The sequence below is a fragment of the Protopterus annectens genome, chromosome 12.part0 (assembly GCF_019279795.1).
Source record: "Protopterus annectens isolate FY-2018-M chromosome 12.part0, PAN1.0, whole genome shotgun sequence".
Lineage (NCBI taxonomy): Eukaryota > Metazoa > Chordata > Ceratodontiformes > Protopteridae > Protopterus > Protopterus annectens.
Window position 1 is genome coordinate 1,367,994,759 of NC_056746.1, and position 22,306 is coordinate 1,368,017,064.

General features: G+C 36.6%; 1 protein-coding gene across 1 annotated transcript in view; it reads right to left on the bottom strand.

Annotated features, from left to right (window-relative positions):
* ANGPT4 (angiopoietin 4) overlaps positions 1-22,306 on the bottom strand; it is a 1,038,655-nt gene that overhangs the window by 806,121 nt on the left and 210,228 nt on the right. The gene's annotated exons all lie outside the window — the stretch shown is intronic.

Sequence of the window (22,306 nt, forward strand, 5' to 3'; positions counted from 1 at the left end):
CCTACACACCCCAACACTTAAAATCCTATGTCATAAATCAGTAAGCATGTACACATCAAACTAATGAATAGTAACTCTCCGTCGCCTACACACCCCAACACTTAAAATCCTATGTCATAAATCAGTAAGCATGTACACATCAAACTAATGAATAGTAACTCTCCGAGGCCTACACACCCCAACACTTAAAATCCTATGTCATAAATCAGTAAGCATGTACACATCAAACTAATGAATAGTAACTCTCCGTCGCCTACACACCCCAACACTTAAAATCCTATGTCATAAATCAGTAAGCATGTACACATCAAACTAATGAATAGTAACTCTCCGTCGCCTACACACCCCAACACTTAAAATCCTATGTCATAAATCAGTAAGCATGTACACATCAAACTAATGAATAGTAACTCTCTGTCGCCTACACACCCCCAACACTTAAAATCCTATGTCATAAATCAGTAAGCATGTACACATCAAACTAATGAATAGTAACTCTCCGTCGCCTACACACCCCAACACTTAAAATCCTATGTCATAAATCAGTAAGCATGTACACATCAAACTAATGAATAGTAACTCTCCGTCGCCTACACACCCCAACACTTAAAATCCTATGTCATAAATCAGTAAGCATGTACACATCAAACTAATGAATAGTAACTCTCCGTCGCCTACACACCCCAACACTTAAAATCCTATGTCATAAATCAGTAAGCATGTACACATCAAACTAATGAATAGTAACTCTCCGTCGCCTACACACCCCAACACTTAAAATCCTATGTCATAAATCAGTAAGCATGTACACATCAAACTAATGAATAGTAACTCTCCGCCTACACACCCCAACACTTAAAATCCTATGTCATAAATCAGTAAGCATGTACACATCAAACTAATGAATAGTAACTCTCCATCGCCTACACACCCCAACACTTAAAATCCTATGTCATAAATCAGTAAGCATGTACACATCAAACTAATGAATAGTAACTCTCCGTCACCTACACACCCCCAACACTTAAAATCCTATGTCATAAATCAGTAAGCATGTACACATCAAACTAATGAATAGTAACTCTCCGTCGCCTACACACCCCAACACTTAAAATCCTATGTCATAAATCAGTAAGCATGTACACATCAAACTAATGAATAGTAACTCTCCGTCGCCTACACACCCCAACACTTAAAATCCTATGTCATAAATCAGTAAGCATGTACACATCAAACTAATGAATAGTAACTCTCCGTCGCCTACACACCCCAACACTTAAAATCCTATGTCATAAATCAGTAAGCATGTACACATCAAACTAATGAATAGTAACTCTCTGTCACCTACACACCCCAACACTTAAAATCCTATGTCATAAATCAGTAAGCATGTACACATCAAACTAATGAATAGTAACTCTCCGTCACCTACACACCCCAACACTTAAAATCCTATGTCATAAATCAGTAAGCATGTACACATCAAACTAATGAATAGTAACTCTCCGTCGCCTACACACCCCAACACTTAAAATCCTATGTCATAAATCAGTAAGCATGTACACATCAAACTAATGAATAGTAACTCTCGTCACCTACACACCCCAACACTTAAAATCCTATGTCATAAATCAGTAAGCATGTACACATCAAACTAATGAATAGTAACTCTCCGTCGCCTACACACCCCAACACTTAAAATCCTATGTCATAAATCAGTAAGCATGTACACATCAAACTAATGAATAGTAACTCTCCGTCGCCTACACACCCCAACACTTAAAATCCTATGTCATAAATCAGTAAGCATGTACACATCAAACTAATGAATAGTAACTGTCCATAGCCTACACACCCCAACACTTAAAATCCTATGTCATAAATCAGTAAGCATGTACACATCAAACTAATGAATAGTAACTCTCCGTCACCTACACACCCCCAACACTTAAAATCCTATGTCATAAATCAGTAAGCATGTACACATCAAACTAATGAATAGTAACTCTCCAAGCCTACACACCCCAACACTTAAAATCCTATGTCATAAATCAGTAAGCATGTACACATCAAACTAATGAATAGTAACTCTCCGTCGCCTACACACCCCAACACTTAAAATCCTATGTCATAAATCAGTAAGCATGTACACATCAAACTAATGAATAGTAACTCTCCATCGCCTACACACCCCAACACTTAAAATCCTATGTCATAAATCAGTAAGCATGTACACATCAAACTAATGAATAGTAACTCTCCATCGCCTACACACCCCAACACTTAAAATCCTATGTCATAAATCAGTAAGCATGTACACATCAAACTAATGAATAGTAACTCTCCATCGCCTACACACCCCCAACACTTAAAATCCTATGTCATAAATCAGTAAGCATGTACACATCAAACTAATGAATAGTAACTCTCCGTCGCCTACACACCCCAACACTTAAAATCCTATGTCATAAATCAGTAAGCATGTACACATCAAACTAATGAATAGTAACTCTCCATCCTACACACCCCCAACACTTAAAATCCTATGTCATAAATCAGTAAGCATGTACACATCAAACTAATGAATAGTAACTCTCTGTCACCTACACACCCCAACACTTAAAATCCTATGTCATAAATCAGTAAGCATGTACACATCAAACTAATGAATAGTAACTCTCCGTCGCCTACACACCCCAACACTTAAAATCCTATGTCATAAATCAGTAAGCATGTACACATCAAACTAATGAATAGTAACTCTCCGTCACCTACACACCCCAACACTTAAAATCCTATGTCATAAATCAGTAAGCATGTACACATCAAACTAATGAATAGTAACTCTCCATCGCCTACACACCCCAACACTTAAAATCCTATGTCATAAATCAGTAAACATGTACACATCAAACTAATGAATAGTAACTCTCCATCGCCTACACACCCCAACACTTAAAATCCTATGTCATAAATCAGTAAGCATGTACACATCAAACTAATGAATAGTAACTCTCCATCGCCTACACACCCCCAACACTTAAAATCCTATGTCATAAATCAGTAAGCATGTACACATCAAACTAATGAATAGTAACTCTCCGTCGCCTACACACCCCAACACTTAAAATCCTATGTCATAAATCAGTAAGCATGTACACATCAAACTAATGAATAGTAACTCTCCATCGCCTACACACCCCAACACTTAAAATCCTATGTCATAAATCAGTAAACATGTACACACTCAAACTAATGAATAGTAACTCTCTGTCACCTACACACCCCAACACTTAAAATCCTATGTCATAAATCAGTAAGCATGTACACATCAAACTAATGAATAGTAACTCTCCGCCGCTTACACACCCCAACACTTAAAATCCTATGTCATAAATCAGTAAGCATGTACACATCAAACTAATGAATAGTAACTCTCCATCGCCTACACACCCCCAACACTTAAAATCCTATGTCATAAATCAGTAAGCATGTACACATCAAACTAATGAATAGTAACTCTCCGTCGCCTACACACCCCCAACACTTAAAATCCTATGTCATAAATCAGTAAGCATGTACACATCAAACTAATGAATAGTAACTCTCCATCGCCTACACACCCCAACACTTAAAATCCTATGTCATAAATCAGTAAGCATGTACACATCAAACTAATGAATAGTAACTCTCCGTCGCCTACACACCCCAACACTTAAAATCCTATGTCATAAATCAGTAAGCATGTACACATCAAACTAATGAATAGTAACTCTCCATCACCTACACACCCACAACACTTAAAATCCTATGTCATAAATCAGTAAACATGTACACACTCAAACTAATGAATAGTAACTCTCTGTCGCCTACACACCCCCAACACTTAAAATCCTATGTCATAAATCAGTAAGCATGTACACATCAAACTAATGAATAGTAACTCTCCGTCGCCTACACACCCCAACACTTAAAATCCTATGTCATAAATCAGTAAGCATGTACACATCAAACTAATGAATAGTAACTCTCCATCGCCTACACACCCCCAACACTTAAAATCCTATGTCATAAATCAGTAAGCATGTACACATCAAACTAATGAATAGTAACTCTCCGTCGCCTACACACCCCAACACTTAAAATCCTATGTCATAAATCAGTAAGCATGTACACATCAAACTAATGAATAGTAACTCTCCGTCACCTACACACCCCAACACTTAAAATCCTATGTCATAAATCAGTAAGCATGTACACATCAAACTAATGAATAGTAACTCTCCATCGCCTACACACCCCCAACACTTAAAATCCTATGTCATAAATCAGTAAGCATGTACACATCAAACTAATGAATAGTAACTCTCCATCGCCTACACACCCCAACACTTAAAATCCTATGTCATAAATCAGTAAGCATGTACACATCAAACTAATGAATAGTAACTCTCTGTCGCCTACACACCCCAACACTTAAAATCCTATGTCATAAATCAGTAAGCATGTACACATCAAACTAATGAATAGTAACTCTCCGTCGCCTACACACCCCCAACACTTAAAATCCTATGTCATAAATCAGTAAGCATGTACACATCAAACTAATGAATAGTAACTCTCCATCGCCTACACACCCCAACACTTAAAATCCTATGTCATAAATCAGTAAGCATGTACACATCAAACTAATGAATAGTAACTCTCCGTCGCCTACACACCCTCAACACTTAAAATCCTATGTCATAAATCAGTAAGCATGTACACATCAAACTAATGAATAGTAACTCTCCATCGCCTACACACCCCAACACTTAAAATCCTATGTCATAAATCAGTAAGCATGTACACATCAAACTAATGAATAGTAACTCTCCATCGCCTACACACCCCAACACTTAAAATCCTATGTCATAAATCAGTAAGCATGTACACATCAAACTAATGAATAGTAACTCTCCGTCACCTACACACCCCAACACTTAAAATCCTATGTCATAAATCAGTAAGCATGTACACATCAAACTAATGAATAGTAACTCTCTGTCACCTACACACCCCAACACTTAAAATCCTATGTCATAAATCAGTAAGCATGTACACATCAAACTAATGAATAGTAACTCTCCGTCGCCTACACACCCCAACACTTAAAATCCTATGTCATAAATCAGTAAGCATGTACACATCAAACTAATGAATAGTAACTCTCCATCACCTACACACCCCCAACACTTAAAATCCTATGTCATAAATCAGTAAGCATGTACACATCAAACTAATGAATAGTAACTCTCCGTCGCCTACACACCCCAACACTTAAAATCCTATGTCATAAATCAGTAAGCATGTACACATCAAACTAATGAATAGTAACTCTCCATCGCCTACACACCCCAACACTTAAAATCCTATGTCATAAATCAGTAAGCATGTACACATCAAACTAATGAATAGTAACTCTCTGTCACCTACACACCCCAACACTTAAAATCCTATGTCATAAATCAGTAAGCATGTACACATCAAACTAATGAATAGTAACTCTACATCGCCTACACACCCCCAACACTTAAAATCCTATGTCATAAATCAGTAAGCATGTACACATCAAACTAATGAATAGTAACTCTCCTTCGCTTACACACCCCAACACTTAAAATCCTATGTCATAAATCAGTAAGCATGTACACATCAAACTAATGAATAGTAACTCTCCGTCGCCTACACACCCCAACACTTAAAATCCTATGTCATAAATCAGTAAACATGTACACATCAAACTAATGAATAGTAACTCTCCGTCGCCTACACACCCCAACACTTAAAATCCTATGTCATAAATCAGTAAACATGTACACATCAAACTAATGAATAGTAACTCTCCATCGCCTACACACCCCAACACTTAAAATCCTATGTCATAAATCAGTAAGCATGTACACATCAAACTAATGAATAGTAACTCTCCGTCGCCTACACACCCCAACACTTAAAATCCTATGTCATAAATCAGTAAACATGTACACACTCAAACTAATGAATAGTAACTCTCCGTCGCCTACACACCCCAACACTTAAAATCCTATGTCATAAATCAGTAAGCATGTACACATCAAACTAATGAATAGTAACTCTCCGTCACCTACACACCCCCAACACTTAAAATCCTATGTCATAAATCAGTAAACATGTACACATCAAACTAATGAATAGTAACTCTCCGTCGCCTACACACCCCCAACACTTAAAATCCTATGTCATAAATCAGTAAACATGTACACACTCAAACTAATGAATAGTAACTCTCCGTCACCTACACACCCCAACACTTAAAATCCTATGTCATAAATCAGTAAACATGTACACACTCAAACTAATGAATAGTAACTCTCCGTCGCCTACACACCCCAACACTTAAAATCCTATGTCATAAATCAGTAAGCATGTACACATCAAACTAATGAATAGTAACTCTCTGTCGCCTACACACCCCCAACACTTAAAATCCTATGTCATAAATCAGTAAGCATGTACACATCAAACTAATGAATAGTAACTCTCCGTCGCCTACACACCCCAACACTTAAAATCCTATGTCATAAATCAGTAAGCATGTACACATCAAACTAATGAATAGTAACTCTCCGTCGCCTACACACCCCCAACACTTAAAATCCTATGTCATAAATCAGTAAGCATGTACACATCAAACTAATGAATAGTAACTCTCTGTCGCCTACACACCCCAACACTTAAAATCCTATGTCATAAATCAGTAAACATGTACACATCAAACTAATGAATAGTAACTCTCCGTCGCCTACACACCCCCAACACTTAAAATCCTATGTCATAAATCAGTAAGCATGTACACATCAAACTAATGAATAGTAACTCTCCGTCACCTACACACCCCCAACACTTAAAATCCTATGTCATAAATCAGTAAGCATGTACACATCAAACTAATGAATAGTAACTCTCTGTCGCCTACACACCCCAACACTTAAAATCCTATGTCATAAATCAGTAAACATGTACACATCAAACTAATGAATAGTAACTCTCCGTCGCCTACACACCCCAACACTTAAAATCCTATGTCATAAATCAGTAAGCATGTACACATCAAACTAATGAATAGTAACTCTCCGTCACCTACACACCCCAACACTTAAAATCCTATGTCATAAATCAGTAAGCATGTACACATCAAACTAATGAATAGTAACTCTCTGTCGCCTACACACCCCAACACTTAAAATCCTATGTCATAAATCAGTAAGCATGTACACATCAAACTAATGAATAGTAACTCTCCGTCACCTACACACCCCAACACTTAAAATCCTATGTCATAAATCAGTAAGCATGTACACATCAAACTAATGAATAGTAACTCTCCATCGCCTACACACCCCAACACTTAAAATCCTATGTCATAAATCAGTAAGCATGTACACATCAAACTAATGAATAGTAACTCTCTGTCGCCTACACACCCCCAACACTTAAAATCCTATGTCATAAATCAGTAAGCATGTACACATCAAACTAATGAATAGTAACTCTCCATCGCCTACACACCCCAACACTTAAAATCCTATGTCATAAATCAGTAAGCATGTACACATCAAACTAATGAATAGTAACTCTCCATCACCTACACACCCCCAACACTTAAAATCCTATGTCATAAATCAGTAAGCATGTACACATCAAACTAATGAATAGTAACTCTCTGTCGCCTACACACCCCAACACTTAAAATCCTATGTCATAAATCAGTAAGCATGTACACATCAAACTAATGAATAGTAACTCTCCGTCACCTACACACCCCCAACACTTAAAATCCTATGTCATAAATCAGTAAGCATGTACACATCAAACTAATGAATAGTAACTCTCCATCACCTACACACCCCAACACTTAAAATCCTATGTCATAAATCAGTAAGCATGTACACATCAAACTAATGAATAGTAACTCTCCGTCACCTACACACCCCAACACTTAAAATCCTATGTCATAAATCAGTAAGCATGTACACATCAAACTAATGAAAAGTAACTCTCCGTCGCCTACACACCCTCAACACTTAAAATCCTATATCATAAATCCTGATTTAAATTTATAATTAAATACATAAAATAACATCCAAATAGAAAAACTATCTCTTAAGCTCTTTTAGTTTAAAAATACACTCAGCCAATACATTTCATTTAAAAGTATTTGTCATGCCAGTTCAGCTTTTTCCAATAGTAATTGCCAGGGCCCTCCCCTTTCAGGTACATGCAAAATGTCTAAAACAACAAATTTAAACTTGTGTACTGGATTATATATAATGTGTTTTGCTAATGCATTGGAATCCTTTTGGTCCCTTATATTCCTAACATGTTCCCCTATTCTATTTTTTAATTTACATTCCTATTTCCTATGTAAAAACATGAACAATGGGAACATATTGTGCAAAAGACAACCTTCGCTGCATTGCAACAAAACCTGCCATAAATTATAACCCTCATCCCCTTTATGTGTGTTTCACTGACTTCCAGAATGTAAGTACAAAACCTACCAGCCCCACACTTAAACATATACCTTATGTAATTCTGCACCAGTTGGTTTTCAAAAAGGTTTTTTAAGTTCCAACCCTTTTTATTTACACAAATGGGCATATTCCCCACAAAGATTTTAACCTCTTTATCACTATTTAAAAGCCCCCAATTTGTGATCAAAATTTCCTTAATAGCATAAGTAGCAGTAGAAAATGTGGTAAAACAAGAGCCAAACCTAACAGTGTCCCTATTATTCACTGGTATTGGAATACGTTTATTACTCATAGATAGACAAAAAGGGCATTATGGACGGATCAATATCTACATTACTATCACGAACAAGACCCATAGTTTTATTACCTAGAATTGGTTGAAAATGTCCATTTTGCCTTTTCTCAATTACCTCACTCATAAAATCATGTTTTAGATGTAAAGGATATCCATGTTTGAGTAACATGTCTTTCAAATTAGTACATTCTGCCAGAAATGTCTCCCATAAAGTCATCATTCTGCCAGAAATGTCTCCCATAAAGTCATCATATGAGCCACTCTAACAAAATGACCTTTAATTACAGCTTGTTTTTGTGAAAAAGGGTGGTTTGCCATCAAAATGAAGGAAACTATTAGAATAAGTTTCCTTCCAAAAAATTTCAGCAAGGAATATATTATTAAGATTGTCCTTCTTTAAAAAGATATTGAAGTATGGCATTTCCTCATCACTGATGATGTAAGTAAATTTAAGGATGAAGATGTCTCATTTATAAATTTCAAAAAATTCTCCTCCTGTGATCTTGGCCTTTTCCACAGGATGAAAATATCATCCAGGAAATGGGTATAGGTATGACAATCACCAATATTCAGGTCGCAGCACTAAACAAACTTCAACAAACATACCACAAAATAGCTACATTTATAACTAACTCCCCTTACAATGCACATCACTGTATTTCACTAAACTCTCTCCAATGGCTTGAACTCCCCCAACAACTGCAGCTATCTCAGTTTTTAATGCTACACTCTATCCTTTACAAACCATTACTCTGCCCATCTCTTGCTTCCTTGATCTCCCCCTATGCACCAAATCAGCCCCTCAGTACCTCTAACTAGAACCTACTAGATATCTACCAACCAAAAAAAAACTGTAGGCAAACTACTTTACAAACACTCTGTTGCTCAGGCTTGGAACAAGCTTCCCCTTCACATCCGTTCCATAACCCACTCCTTACACTTTAAAAATGAACTAAAGACTCACCTTCATAACTCCAAGACCTGTCCCTGCTATGACCCAACATAAGTCCTCTATCACCCTCCTAGATGCCCCCCCTACTTCTTGTCCCACCATATTTCTTGCACCACTCCTCCTAGGGTGTCTCTTACTGCTTCTCCCTCTAATGTGAATGACTGACAAAAACCCATTTTAAAAATTGCACGTGTCTATGTATATACATTATTGTGGGCTCTCTTTTGTGACTTAATGAGCCTACTTTCTACTAACTATAATACACTCTGTGTGTTACTTTGATATATTGATCAACATACAAAATTATGTTTGTTATGCCTATTTATCGTAAGGTGTCTCTTACTGTTTTTCCCTCAAATGTGAATGACTGCACAGAAACTCTCTTGTAAAATTTTACTTGTTTGTGTATACATTATAGTGTGCTCTCCTATGTTACCTATTGTGCCTGCTTTCTACCAACTATAACACACACTGTATGTTACATTAGTGTATCGATCAACATCATACCTCTCAACCTTGAAACATCAAAAATCTGGACAAGGCCCATGAAAAATAGGTACAAATCTGCACACTGTTTAACATAAAATTTGCATACATAATTATGTAACCACACCCACTCCGGTGGAATTGTGGGATACCAACTTTCATGCAAACTGAAGAACAGGCAACCAAAATACAGCACCAGATTCCCCCTGCAGCCATTTCAATGTTCCATTACCTGGCTATTTTGCTCCATTTACCATAAACACTAATGTGTGCATACTGCTTTACTTCTACAATTATTATTTGGATTTTATTTTTACACTTTACAGTGCAATGCACAATGCACAAACACCAAAAGACATCTGTTAAACAAAGCAATACTGTCTCACAATGAAAATAGACTTGGCATTAAAACTTATCTGCCCTTGAAACTCACATTCATTAAAATAGCATTGAAACCTACACCACATCCAAAGAAAATGCATCTGGCCAGTGGTGGATAAAGATTACCTTTGGGTTGTTTTCAAATCACTGGCCCCTTGTACACAAAACAAGAAACATACATGTGTTCTTTGATACACTTTCCTGACTTTAGTAAATTATATTCCTTGCACACTTGTTAGACAGAGTACATTTTAAATTTATTGTTTGAACATTTTTTCAGTAGGCAATGAAATTAAATGCATGAAACAGTGATGACAAAACTGCCCAATTCAGAACATTTCCATCATAAGTCTACTTACACACACACACACACACACACACACACACACACACACACACACACACACACACACACACACACACACACACACACACACACACACACACACACACACAAATAGAATGACAGTGGTGTAAGGCATAGGCATTTTGCACAGCTTCTTACACTTATTTTCAATTTAAATCTTTTTGGGAGGGGTGACAAAAGGCCAAAAACCAGGGACACATTTTAAATATTGTTTGTATAATTTTGTAAAGTTGCTAGAATAAATTACCACCATGCATTTCACTGGCAAGACTTGAACACAGTGCTCTGTGTACTACAGTCAGAGCAATAACATACCACTATGCCAAATCAGCAGCTTGTTTCCCCAAAAGATAGGAAGACCGAAACTTAAATGGCTATATCATTTAGTGAATCCAGTTCTCTTCTCACCATGGTTTTCAACCTCATAGCACAAAAAACCTGGGCAAGCCAATAATGGGGAAAACATCCCCAAAATAGGGACACATTTCAAATACTGATCTTATAAACAGAAAATTGCTAAATTATATTCCTTGTATAATACAGCACACTTAGTTACAGCACATTTTAAATGTATTGTTTGAATATTTTTCAGTAGGCAATGAAATAAAATGCATGAACCAGTAATGACAAAACTGCCCAATTCAGAACATTTCCATCATAAAAGCCCCCCACACACACACACACACACTAAGTCATTTGCATATTACATTTGCTGTACTCTAACCAAAAAGAAAGTTGTATGCATTTTCATTCGCATTTATTTCTTCAAGTCAACAAATTTACCATCTGATTGTGAAGAAACTTAATTAACTCTTTTAAGCTGTAAGTAATTCCTGATAGTGGAAATATAGCAAACACCTTCATCTGATCTAGGAAGGCTGTTTATCAGACCTAAGAAGGCTTGACGTTTTGTGTATCATAGTCTACGACACTGCTTTCCTTTAACAATGTGATTAATATGTTTTAAACAATCTTCTTTGGTGAAGCTTATGGCTGGAAATGTAATCAGAAAATCAGGTATTATTGTAAACCAGCAACCCATTGGTAATCTCAGAAAAAGAATAAGTCAAAGTCTGCAAAAGGCTGAGAGATCTGCAGATGGGCAGGGTATTTCATGTCACCTCTAAAGAAAGGGCACTGATATCTGCAAATTTCAAAGTTTCTGTGCACTAGTATAATTTCAAGATGAAATTAAGCAACATACTCAGGATACTATTAAAAGGTGGTACTGTGTTAGCCTGTATTTCAGAGAAGTAGATACCACAGCTGCACAGGTAAAAACTTCACTCTTCAAAGCCAAGAACACAGCATCCATGGGACCTGACAACATCCCAGGCTGCCTTCTACATGAACTACAGAATGAACTGGCACCCCACCTAAGTACCATGTTCAATCATAGCCTCACCTCAGGCTTTTTGCCCATTGAATGGCGCACCGTGACAGTTATCCCACTCCACAAAGGGGGAGCCATGACGAACCCTGGGAACTACCACCCCATTAGCCTGACGAGCCTGGTCTGCAAGGCCATGGAACGTATCATCATGGAACTCATAAACAAAGACATTGGTAACCTCCAAACTCTGGACCCCACACAGTTCGGGTATGTAAAAGGCAGATCATGTCTCCTAAACCTGATAGACTTCTTTGAAGTAGTCACCAAAGCCATAGATGAAGGTAAGGTGGTTCACACAGCCTATCTAGATCTCGCCAAGGCATTCGTCACCATCCCCCACTCTGGAATTATAGATAAACTCACTAAACTAGGTATAAATCCCTATGTCACAAGATGGGTTGCCAACTGAATTACTGACAGAACCCACACCATGAAAGTAGCAGACTCCAAATCAGACTTCAGAAGAGTGACAAGTGGAGTACCACAGGGTTCAGTCCTGGGTCCTCTCCTGTTTGGTATCTACTTCTCTGAAATACAGGCTAACACAGAAGGTCTTTGGCTAACTAAATCTGCATATGACTGCAAACTAAGAGCCATAATTGAAACTCCTAATGATGTGGACATCCTACAAAAGGGCCTCACTGAGACAGATACCTGGTGTCAAAGACATGGTCTCAAGCTCAATGTCAAAAAGAGCATTGTCACCCCCTTTGGTAAAAACTCTGTACCCATGAACTACCACATAGGTGGTAGTCTACTTAACACCAAAAGTGTGATAAGAGACCTTGGGACACAGGTGGACATTAGTCACTCCTTTGATAATCATATCACCACAGTGGTCAGGAAATCCTTCTACGTGGCACACCTCATCACAAAAGGTTACTCATCCAGAAAAAAAGAGGTCATTGTTCCCCTCTACTCATCACTCATTAGACCCATTATAGAGTACAATGCCCCTTTTGGTATGTACCTCACAAGACATCTACAACAACTGGAAAGGCCATGAAAATACCTCACAAAGAGGATTACTGGCCTCAAACAGATGCCTTATGCAGAGCATCTAAAGAAACTCCAGCTTTACTCCGTCACATACCGCCTACTCAGAGGCGATCTCTGCCTAACATACAAAGCTATGTCAAACCCAGAGCTGTTGGACATGCTCCACTTAAAGAAATCCCATTCCCTCCGAGCTACATGCTCTAGGGACCTAAACCTTGTCACCACAATAAACAGAACATGCTGGAGGGATAGATTCCTGTCCCAGAGACTTCCCATACTCTGGAAGAGACTACCTATCTTTGTCAAGCAGAGCTCCTCATTAACACTATTCAAGAAAAATTTTGATGATTGGCTGGGTAATAGGAAATTCACCCCGGGGATCACTTCTCTGGTTCTGCTTGACAGGGGCACAGGAAAATAATTTTCTTGGGTGGCAAAAGCCAGGGTACCTTTTTGGCTAGGCTTCTTCTAGGGCCAATAGTCTAGTACCTACCTATGAACCTATGAACCTATAATGTTTATGAATAGTCAGGGATATCCATCATAACCATTGCTATGTGTGATCTTTATATAACTTAGGTGCTGAAGGCACTTCATTTATGTAACTTGAAATAAACCCAGTTAACCAGCAGAAGCGCTTCATTAAACAGTTTTGAGACTCTTTGGCTGCTTTCCATTGGATTTTGTATTATCTAGCAACAGCAATTGCTATATAAGTACATAAAATTGCAGAAGTGAACTACTAGTCTTGAATGAAATATGACAGGTAACCTGTTTCAATATTTAGGTGGAGTCTCAGTGACGAGTGTGCCTCTTCCTTTTTGTTTTCCTATAGATGTTATAAATTGTTGATTGATCTGTTACTAGCATTAACAGTAACTGGGATATGACAATGATATCAGTTACTAACATTAACAGTAACTGGAATACGACAATGACATCTTTTACTAGCATTAACAGTAACTGGAATACGACAATGAGATCTTTTACTAGCATTAACAGTAACTGGAATACGACAATGAGATCTTTTACTAGCATTAACAGTAACTGGAATAGGACAATGAGATCTTTTACTAGCATTAACAGTAACTGGAATACGACAATGACATCTTTTACTAGCATTAACAGTAACTGGAATACGACAATGACATTTTTTACTAGCATTAACAGTAACTGGAATACGACAATGATATCTTTTACTAGCATTAACAGTAACTGGAATATGACAATGAGATCTGTTACTAGCATTAACAGTAACTGGAATATGACAATGAGATCTTTTACTAGCATTAACAGTAACTGGAATACGACAATGAGATCTTTTACTAGCATTGACAGCAACTGGAATACAACAATGAGATCTTTTACTAGCATTAACAGTAACTGGAATACGACAATGAGATCTTTTACTAGCATTAACAGTAACTGGAATACGACAATGAGATCTTTTACTAGCATTAACAGTAACTGGAATACGACAATGAGATCTTTTACTAGCATTAACAGTAACTGGAATATGACAATCAGATCTTTTACTAGCATTAACAGTAACTGGAATACGACAATGAGTTCTTTTACTAGCATTAGCAGTACCTGGAATACGACAATGAGATCTGTTACTAGCATTAACAGTAACTGGAATAGGACAATGAGATCTTTTACTAGCATTAACAGTAACTGGAATACGACAATGACATCTTTTACTAGCATTAACAGTAACTGGAATACGACAATGACATTTTTTACTAGCATTAACAGTAACTGGAATACGACAATGAGATCTTTTACTAGCATTAACAGTAACTGGAATACGACAATGAGATCTGTTACTAGCATTAACAGTAACTGGAATATGACAATGAGATCTTTTACTAGCATTAACAGTAACTGGAATACGACAATGGGATCTTTTACTAGCATTGACAGCAACTGGAATACGACAATGAGATCTTTTACTAGCATTAACAGTAACTGGAATACGACAATGAGATCTTTTACTAGCATTAACAGTAACTGGAATACGACAATGAGACCTTTTACTAGCATTAACAGTAACTGGAATACGACAATGAGATCTTTTACTAGCATTAACAGTAACTGGAATACAACAATGAGATCTGTTACTAGCATTAACAGTAACTGGAATATGACAATGAGATCTTTTACTAGCATTAACAGTAACTGGAATACGACAATGAGATCTTTTACTAGGATTAACAGTAACTAGAATACGACAAAGAGATCTTTTACTAGCATTAACAGTAACTGGAATACAACAATGAGATTTGTTACTAGCATTAGCAGTACCTGGAATACGACAATGAGATCTGTTACTAGCATTAACAGTAACTGGAATACGATAATGAGATCTGTTACTAGCATTAACAGTAACTGGAATACGACAAAGACATCTGTTACTAGCATTAACTGCAACTGGAATATGAAAATGACATCTGTTACTAGCATTAACAGTAACTGGAATACGACAATGACATCTTTTACTAGCATTAACAGTGACTGTAATATGACAATGAGATCTTTTACTAGCATTAACAGTAACTGGAATACGACAATGAGATCTGTTACTAGCATTAACAGTAACTGGAATACGACAATGAGATCTGTTACTAGCATTAACAGTAACTGGAATACTACAATGACATCTTTTACTAGCATTAACAGTAACTGGAATACAACAATGAGATCTGTTACTAGCATTAACAGTAACTGGAATACGACAATGAGATCTGTTACTAGCATTAACAGTAACTGGAATACGACAATGAGATCTGTTACTAGCATTAACAGTAACTGGAATATGACAATGAGATCTTTTACTAGCATTAACAGTAACTGGAATACAACAATGAGATCTTTTGCTAGCATTAACAGTAACTGGAATACGACAATGAGATCTTTTACTAGCATTAACAGTAACTGGAATACGACAATGAGATCTGTTACTAGCATTAACAGTAACTGGAATATGACAATGAGATCTTTTACTAGCATTAACAGTAACAGGAATACGACAATGATATCCGTTACTAGCATTAACAGTAACTGGAATACGACAATGAGATCTTTTGCTAGCATTAACAGTAACTGGAATATGACAATGACTTCTTTTACTAGCATTAACAGTAACTGGAATACGACAATGAGATATTTTACTAGCATTAACAGTAACTGGAATACGACAATGCGATCTGTTACTAGCATTAACAGTAACTGGAATACGACAATGAGATCTTTTACTAGCATTAATAGTAACTGGAATACGACAATGAGATCTTTTACTAGCATTAACAGTAACTGGAATACGACAATGAGATCTTTTACTAGCATTAACAGTAACTGGAATACGACAATGAGATCTTTTACTGGCATTAACAGTAACTGGAATACGACAATAACATCTTTTACTAGCATTAACAGTAACTGGAATACGACAATGAGATCTTTTACTAGCATTAACAGTAACTGGAATACGACAATGAGATCTTTTACTAGCATTAACAGTAACTGGAATACGACAATGAGATCTTTTACTAGCATTAACAGTAACTGGAATACGACAATGAGATCTTTTACTAGCATTAACAGTAACTGGAATACGACAATGAGATCTTTTACTAGCATTAACAGTAACTGGAATACGACAATGAGATCTTTTACTAGCATTAAAAGTAACTGGACTACGACAATGAGATCTTTTACTAGCATTAACAGTAACTGGAATACGACAATGAGATCTTTTACTAGCATTAACAGTAACTGGAATACGACAATGAGATCTTTTATTAGCATTAACAGTAACTGGAATACGACAATGAGATCTTTTACTAGCATTAACAGTAACTGGAATACGACAATGAGATCTTTTACTAGCATTAACAGTAACTGGAATACGACAATGAGATCTTTTACTAGCATTAACAGTAACTGGAATACGACAATAAGATCTTTTACTAGCATTAACAGTAACTGGAATACAACAATGAGATCTGTTACTAGCATTAACAGTAACTGGAATATGACAATGAGATCTGTTACTAGCATTAACAGTAACTGGAATACGACAATGAGATCTGTTACTAGCATTAACAGTAACTGGAATGCGACAATGAGATCTGTTACTAGCATTAACAGTAACTGGAATACGACAATGACATCTGTTACTAGCATTAACAGTAACTGGAATACGACAATGACATCTTTTACTAGCATTAACAGTGATTGGAATACGACAATGAGATCTTTTAATAGCATTAACAGTAACTGGAATACAACAATGAGATCTGTTACTAGCATTAACAGTAACTGGAATACGACAATGAGATCCTTTACTAGCATTAACAGTAACTGGAATACGACAATGAGATCTTTTACTAGCATTAACAGTAACTGGAATACGACAATGAGATCTTTTACTAGCATTAACAGTAACTGGAGTATGACAATGAGATCTGTTACTAGCATTAACAGTAACACAATACGACAATGAGATATTTTACTAGCATTAACAGTAACTGGAATATGGCAATGAGATCTGTTACTAGCATTAACAGTAACTGGAATACGACAATGAGATCTTTTACTAGCATTAACAGTTACTGGAATATGACAATGACATTTTTTACTAGCATTAACAGTAACTGGAATACGACAATGAGATCTTTTACTAGCATTTACAGTAACTGGAATACAACAATGGGATCTGTTACTAGCATTAACAGTAACTGGAATACGCCAATGAGATCTTTTACTAGCATTAACAGTAACTGGAATACAACAATGAGATCTTTCACTAGCATTAACAGTAACTGGAATATGACAGAGATCTTTTACTAGCATTAACAGTAACTGGAATACGACAATGAGATCTTTTACTAGCATTAACAGTAACTGGAATACGACAATGAGATCTGTTACTAGCATTAACAGTAACTGGAATACGACAATGAGATCTTTTACTAGCATTAACAGTAACTGGAATGAGACAATGAGATCTTTTACTAGCATTAACAGTAACTGGAATACGACAATGAGATCTGTTACTAACATTAACAGTAACTGGAATACGACAATGATATCTTTTACTTGCATTAACAGTAACTGGAATACGACAATGAGATATTTTACTAGCATTAACAGTAACTGGAATATGACAATGAGATCTGTTACTAGCATTAACAGTAACTGGAATACGACAATGAGATCTTTTACTAGCATTAACAGTAACTGGAATACGACAATGAGATCTTTTACTAGCATTAACAGTAACTGGAATTCGACAATGAGATCTGTTACTAGCATTAACAGTAACTGGAATACGACAATGACATATTTTACTAGCATTAACAGTAACTGGAATACGACAATGAGATCTTTTATTAGCATTAACAGTAACTGGAATACGACAATGAGATCTTTTACTAGCATTAACAGTAACTGGAATACGACAATGAGATCTTTTACTAGCATTAACAGTAACTGGAATACGACAATGAGATCTTTTACTAGCATTAACAGTAACTGGAATACGACAATGAGATCTTTTACTAGCATTAACAGTAACTGGAATACGACAATGAGATCTTTTACTAGCATTAACAGTAACTGGAATACAACAATGAGATCTGTTACTAGCATTAACAGTAACTGGAATATGACAATGAGATCTGTTACTAGCATTAACAGTAACTGGAATACGACAATGAGATCTGTTACTAGCATCAACAGTAACTGGAATGCGACAATGAGATCTGTTACTAGCATTAACAGTAACTGGAATACGACAAGGACATCTGTTACTAGCTTTAACAGTAACTGGAATACGACAATGACATCTTTTACTAGCATTAACAGTGACTGGAATACGACAATGAGATCTTTTGATAGCATTAACAGTAACTGGAATACAACAATGAGATCTATTACTAGCATTAACAGTAACTGGAATACGACAATGAGATCCTTTACTAGCATTAACAGTAACTGGAATACGACAATGAGATCTTTTACTAGCATTAACAGTAACTGGAATACGACAATGAGATCTTTTACTAGCATTAACAGTAACTGGAATATGACAATGACATTTTTTACTAGCATTAACAGTAACTGGAATATGACAATGAGATCTTTTACTAGCATTTACAGTAACTGGAATACAACAATGGGATCTGTTACTAGCATTAACAGTAACTGGAATACGCCAATGAGATCTTTTACTAGCATTAACAGTAACTGGAATACAACAATGAGATCTTTCACTAGCATTAACAGTAACTGGAATATGACAGAGATCTTTTACTAGCATTAACAGTAACTGGAATACGACAATGAGATCTTTTACTAGCATTAACAGTAACTGGAATACGACAATGAGATCTGTTACTAGCATTAACAGTAACTGGAATACGACAATGAGATCTTTTACTAGCATTAACAGTAACTGGAATGAGACAATGAGATCTTTTACTAGCATTAACAGTAACTGGAATACGACAATGAGATCTGTTACTAACATTAACAGTAACTGGAATACGACAATGAGATCTTTTACTAGCATTAACAGTAACTTTAATACGACAATGAGATATTTTACTAGCATTAACAGTAACTGGAATATGACAATGAGATCTGTTACTAGCATTAACAGTAACTGGAATACGACAATGAGATCTTTTACTAGCATTAACAGTAACTGGAATACGACAATGAGATCTTTTACTAGCATTAACAGTAACTGGAATTCGACAATGAGATCTGTTACTAGCATTAACAGTAACTGGAATACGACAATGACATATTTTACTAGCATTAACAGTAACTGGAATACGACAATGATATCTTTTATTAGCATTAACAGTAACTGGAATACGACAATGAGATCTTTTACTAGCATTAACAGTAACTGGAATACGACAATGAGATCTTTTACTAGCATTAACAGCAACTGGAATACGACAATGAGATCTTTTACTAGCATTAACAGTAACTGGAATATGACAATGAGATCTGTTACTAGCATTAACAGTAACTGGAATACGACAATGAGATCTTTTACTAGCATTAACAGTAACTGGAATACGACAATGAGATCTGTTACTAGCATTAACAGTAACTGGAATATGACAATGAGATCTTTTACTAGCATTAACAGTTGCATATTAAGAAAGCCGTAACTGGATTACAACAATGAGATCTTATAGAGTTTCAAAAGTCATAAACAAATAGCCTTTAAGCTGTATATGCGAAAAATATTTGGGTTTCAACTGATTTCTCCATTTCTTACTTTTTGCAATTCATATACTTTTCTAATCTAAGATTTCATATATGAAGTCCTTTTGCTTTGTATCAATGTTACTAGATTCTTACAAGTATAACTGCAGAGGTGAGTGAAATGCAATGGACAAGATCTTTGACAGATTAATAAAGTTTGACAACAAAGGTCAGTTTAACAGATATGTGCAACACACACGCACACTCACACACACACACACACACACACACACACACACACACACACACTTAAAATCCAAACTCCTTTGCAAGCAGCAGCATTTGAAGTTAAGTTTCCACTTTGTTACCTTAAAACTGACAAGCTCTGTTCGAACGCACTTGAATAGTAGCAGCATTTAGCCGTTCCTCCCGTTACCTTAAATCCAAACTGACGGTCTCATTCCACATAACGTCCGGATAACATTTGAAAAGGAGACTTGAACAAAAGCAGGCAGCTGGCATTTGAGCAGAAGCCCACTTGCAGCATTTGAACAGCCCAGCAGCCGGAAATGTGTGCAGAGCTTAATTCCAATAGGCTGGTAGTACCAACTGTACTGACGTCATTGTGCACGGGATGACGTCAGCCAAAACAGTGCGAAATCTAAAAATAAAGTGGGAAAAAATCAGAAATGATGGGGTGTCACTTGGGAATCGTGGCACCCCATCATTTGGACCCCAAAATTTGGTAAAAAACGAGTAATTCAGGACGGTTGGGAGGTATAATCAACATGCAAAATTATTCTTGATATTTCTATTTATTGCTTTAAATATTGTGATTAGTGAAATAGTGTATTCTGCTTTTTAATTGTATATCACCTTTTTGATTGGAGCTTTTCTCCTCGGGTCTCCTCTGAAAATGTGCCACAAGCCCAGCAGGATCAACTCAGTTAACAAATGTCAATAAATAAAAAAAAATGTATCTGTTGAGTTTCATATCCAAAAGGTTAGCCAGGAGGTGGGTGATTGAACCTTTTGTGGATATACAGAAGGTTCAGCAGTGTTAGGCCTGACAAAGCCCTGTATGCCAGGCACAGATCTCCCCTCAATAGCCTGTAGGAGACAGAATACAGGGATAGATCCTACAGGCAGTCTCATAGGACATGTTACTTATACCCTGTATTCTTTTAGTGAGGAGCCTCTGTGGCTGTTCCAATTGTTGGATATCCTGACTAGGTATATACCAAAAGGGGCATTGTACTCAATGATAGGTCTGATGAATGTCATGTACAGTGGAACAATGACTTCCTTGACCTTGGACTTAGATGACATACTTTTGTTTATAAGTTGTGCAACATAGAATGATTTCCTCACTACTGTAGACAAGTGATGGTCAAAGGCTAAATTAATATCTATGCATGTCCCTAAGTCCCTGACTGCTGGGTCAACTCTAAGGAGTATGTTGTCAATAGGATAGTTACCAGGGGTGGATGACTTCCCAAAGGATACTATTATGCATTTCTTGGCATTCAGTTTTAGTCCATGGCTCTGACACCAGTTATTTGTTTGTGTCAGCCCCAACTGGAGAATATTGTGCCAGTGGGGGATTCAATGACAACTCCTAATTTGCAATCATCTGCAAATTTGGTCA